The sequence below is a fragment of the Pseudorca crassidens genome, chromosome 12 (genome assembly GCF_039906515.1).
Source record: "Pseudorca crassidens isolate mPseCra1 chromosome 12, mPseCra1.hap1, whole genome shotgun sequence".
NCBI lineage: Eukaryota > Metazoa > Chordata > Mammalia > Artiodactyla > Delphinidae > Pseudorca > Pseudorca crassidens.
Genome location: NC_090307.1, coordinates 19518671 through 19525717, shown reverse-complemented (window position 1 = coordinate 19525717; position 7047 = coordinate 19518671). Strand labels below are relative to the sequence as shown.

Genomic DNA, 7047 nt, shown 5'->3' with positions numbered 1-7047 from the left:
TCCTGCAAGGGCCACGTAAGCTACCTAAATATTTTCACAGATTCTGTGATTTCTTTTTTTGATGAACTGGGAGAGAACGTTTCATGGCATTTTTACCCTTCCGGAATGTAGAATTCATTTAATATCTTCTCTGTTTACACATATTTCTCGGTATTCAGTATTCCTAATACCCATGGGGCTCCATAAAAATATGGCTTGTCAAGCCCTCCTCTTTCGGAGACTCCACAGGTCTTGTGGCCCATGAATTGAAGAAAACACTCCCTCTTTCTCAGCTCTCTGTTTGAATTATTGTGCTGAAAATTCCTAAGCTTGAGCCAGTCCCCTATTCCTCCCTTTCATTGCACTTCTGAAGGTGATACTTAGACATATCCTCAAACAATGTGGAGAGACAATTGGGAACGCCCTCTGTAGCATCCTGGGCAGGAAGCACAGGGGGCTGGCCTGGGCCGACTCATCCAGGAGTCACCTGGAGAACAAGCTTGTGCTGAGCAAGGTGGCCACTCGCTCTCAGCTGTCTCCCTTTCTCACTTCTAGGAGGGAATCCCTAATTTCCCTTGTGGGACTAAGACAGTGATTCTCAAAGGCTGGTCCCTGGAACAGCAGCATCAATATCACCTGAGAACTTGTTAGAAATGTAAATTATTGAGCTCCACCTCAGACCTCCTGAACTGGAAACTCTGGAGTTGATACCCAGTCACCTGCGTTTTAACAACCCTTCCCGGTGATGACGATTCTCATGTTTGAGAACCACTGGACTAAGACCTGGTTTTTATTGAAACTAAAAGTTAAACACACGACCTATTTACTTAGCACCTCCAGAGGCTTTTTGAAATCTGTGCTTCCTGGTCCCTATTAGAGCTCTCTGCTTCAGGTGCTCACTGCAGCCTCTGCCCTTCCGGGTCCCAGGCAGTGTTGGCAAAGGGCCACTGGAAGAAGTGTGCAGAGTCTGTTTTTGACAGCTTCTCCTAGTTCCTTTCAGCATTCTATCCTTTACATTTCTCTCTGTGTCACAGTCACACCAATTGCTGTTCCCTGGATCTTTTCATCCCCTCCCACTCTAAGATTTCAGGTGGTAAAGGCTGAAATTGCTACTCTTTCCAAGACAACTTGAATTTTAATGCAATATCTTAAAGACCTCATAACCATCATTATCATCTGCATCAGTCAGGATACCTCGGTTATATTGCACTGACAAACAACCCCCTAAACTCAGGGGTTTACAGCCATGAAGGATTATAACCACACTCACACCGGATGTCCAGTGTGATTCAGTGGGGAAAGGAAAACCTGCTGATCGAGGTGAACTGCAGAGGGGACCCCAGCTGGCAGCAACTGGAATCTGACCCACGAGTGTGGCAGAGGGAAAGAGTGTGGCAAAGCACAGACTGGTTCACCAGGCTCTGTCCGGAAGTGACAGTGACATGGCTTTCCTTCCCATGTCATTGGCCAAACCTGCTAACATGGCCACGCCTGACCTCAGTGGAACACTGAAGTTTAGTCATGCCCCAGGGAGAAGAAACGGCTATCGCTGAACCGTAATGTCATCTTGGCCCATCAACCAAAGGACAGACCACCAGTATAGAATTTCAAACTCTGTGGTAGATAATGAACAGCCTCTGGTGCACCTACTGGGTGGGTCCAGGGTGGAGGGAGCTTCCCTGGCGGAGGCTGCTCCTTGATGGTCCTCAAGCATAGCCATGGGGACTGTTCCCCCGAGGGAAAAGGAAACTGACTTGGATGAAGTGCCACCAGAGGGCTGGCAACTGTGCCAGACCTTCTCCATTCATATTCTCACCCAATCCTCATCTCAGCTGGAGACAAAGGAACTAACCTTCTACAGACAGAAAAAGCCAAGGCCCAGAGCAATTTGAAACTTGCCCACGGGGACACGGGATGTGGCAGAACTGGGATTCTGACTTCACGGGCGCCCACAAGACTAGATCTGCTATCAGAAAGATACAGGCTGGAGGAAAGACACCTCTCTCTCATGTGGCAAAGCAAAGCAGTGATTCCTCCCCTGAGCCCAGTGTTTCTGGGACAGAATCAGCCTCTAGTAGTGGGACAGGAATCACTCTCAGGCCAGTGCGGTTACTGCTGTCAAAGTGAAACTGTTTCCCCCACTATGGTTACAGATTTTCAGGATTTTAATCAAAGGAGCAGTTCTTCAAATAAATGTAGGGAAACTATATTATTTTTATTTAATGAATATCAAATTTTTTTTTTCCAAATTATCTTTTACTTATACAAAAAGGGCATGTTTAGCAAGAGACTCACTGAGAAAAGAGTCGCCACGGCCCAGGAGACAGGGCTGGGAGGCGACAGGCCTTCTGAGGCCCTGCTGGGGAGAAGGGGCTGGGAAAAGTGGTGAGAAGTCCTGGGTAAGTGCTGAGTGGTGTGGGCCCCAGAAAGGAGGAAGCTCCAGTTGGATCAACACTGTTGGCAGGTCACGGGTGGGATTCACAGTGACCTCGCTGCTAACTCCTTTGGGGGTTTCCAGTTAGTGCTGCCGACTGGAGTGAGAGCCGCCCACTGGTTCCTGGAGGCCACCCACCAAAGGACACAGGACAGGAAGCCCAGGATGGGAAGTGCAACTCGGGGTGAAGGCCAGGGAGAAGCAGGTGCTCTGCAGTGGCCCGGAAAGGTCCAGATGCTGAGGCAGCGTCGACTCCTGTTATGCGCGGGCATTCCGCCCTGTCTCTGCCAGGCACTCTCTGACTAGGGCCCGGGCATGGATGGTGCCTCTCTTCAGGTGCTCCATGGCACTCTTGCTGCCAGCATAGGTCGGATGGGCCGGATCTCTTTGCCCATCTCCTCTATGACTGACAGCAGGTCAGTGTAAGTGCTCCGGGAGCCCTGGGCACCAGGTGGTTTCACTGCCTGCACGTAGCCCATGGAGGGCGGTCCACAGTCATTAAACAGTGGTCTGAAAGGGGCAGCGGCTCTGGCGTCGAGCCGGCGATGGGACACTTCCGGCTGTAGGGACCGGGGTGCCGGGCCCAGGGGTGCTGCTGGGGGCGGGGGCGGTGGGTTTGTAGGACATCCCCAACTCCTGGGTGCCGCAGAAATCTAGAGTGTCCCTAGATGAATGAAATAAATAAACTAGTTTAATGAAACGAAAAAACTCCAGCATTTTAGTAAAGAATACTTCCTATCTTCTTTGCAGGAAGCTCTCTGGTTTACATCATTAATGGCGTATGGAAAGAAAATCTCTGGCTACATTTCAACTTCTAAACCGTTGAACAATAAGCACCAATAATGCACATCAGAAGGTATCACTGGTGGAGAAACTAAGAGGGAAAAATATCTGGGAAACAGGAGAAGAGAAAGCCTCCTACAAAGTGGGTAACAAGCAGATAACTTTGTCAACACCGGCTCCAAAAGTGCTTACCTCACTCAGAAAGGGCACCAGAGCCCTCGATGCAAACACATCATGAAATTATGTCGATACGACGCTGCACTCAGCAGCTCTATCAGCAGGGCTCCAGCTGACTTCAAACGCCTCCCAAGAACACCATGAACTAATAACCACGAGTGCTGTCCAGGGTCAACCCTGAAACACCCCAGGACACAAACACTCAAAGCCCAAGAAGGATGTGATCTTTCAAAGAGTTTTGCAGAGGTCCAAGCCCTTCTAAGTGAATGCACGCCATAGGGACTAGATATTGGCTGTCCTGTAATCCCCAAACTGTCACGATTATAAAACAGGCAGTCTCCAAGAAATTTCTTGGCATTTATTATCAAACCCATTAGGGGTACTTTGGGAAAAGAAGAGATCTCACTAGCTGAGGACAAATGCCACAATAATATAGCATGGGGGTATCAGCAAACAACCATTTGTTTTCCTTCCAATCCCCGGGAGTGACTTGGGTTAAAATAATATAAACTTGGAGGCACTCATGTATATGGAACTAGCATAAATTAATCTCTAGGCCAACTGCCTGTAATATAGTCACTTGCTGTCTAAATTCTATTGAAATGATAAAAGCCAGCTTAACTTTAATTACTAGGGTATCTTTCTGTGTTTTCAATAAGATACATACATAAATCCTGAAACTCAACAAATAATAAAGGAAAAACAGCTAAATACACATATAGCTTTAGGGAATACTTGGAACTGGCTGGTGATCCTATCATTAGCCTGTTAAAATACACCAGCTCATCCTATAATTTTCCCTTTACTATGCTTTAAACTCTCTTTATTCCAGCGATGATGCTGAACACATTCGTATATCACAATATGTCTCTCCATGTTTTCCAGATGGTATTTGATAAAATGGAAACAAAAGAAAGAGCAAAGAAAAATAGATGTTTTCTACTTTGGTTCTTGAAACAGTTTTTCCCTTGGTAGAGAAAAATACGTACCCGCCCATCCAAGGCTAATGAAAAAGCCCAAGAAATATGGTTCATCTAGAAGTGACACCCACTGGACTCAGAGGTTCAGGCCACTCTTTGGTCTTCAGCGAAGCTCTACAAACCAAGGGTGAAGCGTTCCTTAACTCAGGTGTAAGTTATTGCTAGTTTGGGCTGGAAGGAAATTGGCAATGGTTTAGGTGAGTGGTTTGGGGGTAACAAGACTCATCCCAGTATTTGCCCCCAACCTTGATCACCAAGTTCAAGGAGAAAGACATCCACAGTTACAGTAATTTCTATTTTTTAAGTCAGCATTTATAGACTCAAAGACCTTTAATAAATAAAATTACCAATTTCAAGTGCACCAGAAAAATATTCTAATGGGTCACTTGAGAAGCAAAAATACCAAGTTAGACTATGACTTTTCCAAAGCCACCTATGAGGATTTGATTTTTGTACAGCAGATAACCCTGTGAGGATATTTATTTTCCTTTCAAGACATTTAAATATAAATACTTATATCTTATAGGTCTTTTGTGAAGAAAAACAGACCAAACTTCAAAGAAATAAATTACATGGATGGTAAGGAAGATCAAATCATTTTGAATAAGGAATAAATCTTGTACATAATTTCTCTCATTTCCAATGGTCGTTGCCATTTTGTCTAATTCATCCCCTGGAAATAAGTTGGGGCTGCTTATATACCATAATGGACTGCAAATATGGGCGCCTACCTGCCCTGCATTCGCTCGTAGGGCTTGTACTGATGGTCAGGGAGGAGAATCTCACGGGACCTCAGGAATATTTACTCAGCATCACCTGGCCATGCCCTCCAACAAGGACACCTGGTCTTATTGATTGCAATCCCTTCGCCCAAAAATGTCTCCTCATGTCATTTATCATCTCAAAAAAATGCCCAGAGAGGGGTGCAGGTGTCCCTATTCCGGTGAAACCATCTGCTACTGCAGTCAGGTGAAGGGAGCAGTGACTGGGGCTTCCCAGCTTTGCCTGAATCCTTTTCTCTAAACCTTCAGCCTGAGCCCCGCCAGCCTTCCTAAGAGACACCAGGGAACGTGAAACCTGAATTCATATTTCTCTGCATCTTGAACGAGCTGCACAACTTAGATGAGCTACTAGGACAAGCTGAGCCTAGATTTTGTCATCTGAAAAATGGGATAATAATTCGTACCTTATATGTTCTTCCGAACACTAAATGGGATAACATTTGTGAAAACACAAAGTAAGAAGTACCTGGCATATGACTGACGTGCAACAAATTCAACCTTCTTTCTTTTAGCCAATGATGCATAGTTTTCCAACTGTCCCCAGCTCTCTCTCTTACTGTCCTAATCTCTTTCAGGCTCTTCTAAAAAGTATTCACTAGCAACTACTAGCATCATATGGTAGCAGAGCTGGAAGGGTCCTCAGACATCATGCAATCTTGCTGGGATTTTTGCTATGCTTTGGCCCCACCCATACATCTCCTTCAGGGAGTGTCAAAACCACTTCTCTAAATGCTGATATGACATGTGCCTCTATCGTTTCATAATCTGAATAACCTCAAACATTAGCCGAGGTAAAGGAGCACGGACCATCAACACAACCTTCCCATGTGGTTTCTTAGAGGGGAGCTAGTATTTATTGAATACCTACTATATGCCAGGCGCTCAACCTTTGTTATCCTGTTAACCATCACACCTTTTTAAGAAAGGTTGCATATCTTCTGTTGTTGTGGTATATTTTGTACCTGTGGGAACACAGATGTCACGTGCTCAGTTAGTGACAGAGCCAGTTTCAAAGCCACATCTGTATGACTCAGAGCCTGTGTTGTTTTCGGATATCTTATGGCAGAGCAATGGCAAAAGCCACAACCGCCAGAGGTAGAAAGATGAGCTCGGAAACAGAGAGGGAGATGAGGACTCTAAAGTAATAAAGGCAGCGACTGCCGGTCGTAAGCACGTGGGCAGTCGCCTTGGGGTCTATTGCCGTAGTGAGTTCCAGGAAGCGTTGGAGAGCATGGAACCCTTAACAGGAACCGAACCATCCATTGCTTGGAAAACAAATTCTGAACTTTGCTAACCCTGAACAGAATACAAAGGTACAGAGGAATAAACAAAAATATGTGAGACTTGAGAGAGAACATTTGCAGAATTGAATTCAGGTTGGTTTGTACGAAGGACATATGCCAGGCGCTGAGCTACTCTTAATGGATTCGAATCAATTCTCTTATTACTACATGGTGGGGAGGAAAAGATGAAATGCTTTTTGAAAGCCCTTTGAAAAGGAAAAGGTTTATAAAATGCACCGATTCATTAATTTATTGAAGAGATCTCTAGATTGGGAATCAGAGAGACCTAAGGCTTAGTGTCAGTTTCGCCTCTCACTAGCTGTGTGACCTTGGTCGGGCACTAAATTCTGTAGTCCTCAATTTCCCCAACAGAAAAAGTAAGGTCCCTTAGCAGTGTGTAAAATTTTGTCCCAGTTACTCACGTCATTGTATTCTCCAACCATTCTCTGCTGCCACAAAGAGTTGGGGGTGACTGAAAGCCAGAGCTGAGGTTTGCTCCCTCGGCATTGTTCCAAGGAAGCTCTAAATTTGCACATTGTACAGAATCAGGAGCAAGCGCACACACACACACACACACACACACACACACACACACACACACACACACACACACAGAGAGAGAGAGAAAG

At 45.6% G+C, this 7047-nt stretch overlaps 1 pseudogene; it reads right to left on the bottom strand.

Annotated features, from left to right (window-relative positions):
• Positions 1-2213: 2213 nt before the first annotated feature.
• LOC137204097 (cyclin-dependent kinase 2-associated protein 2 pseudogene) lies at positions 2214-3040 on the bottom strand (annotated as a pseudogene).
• Positions 3041-7047: the final 4007 nt, after the last annotated feature.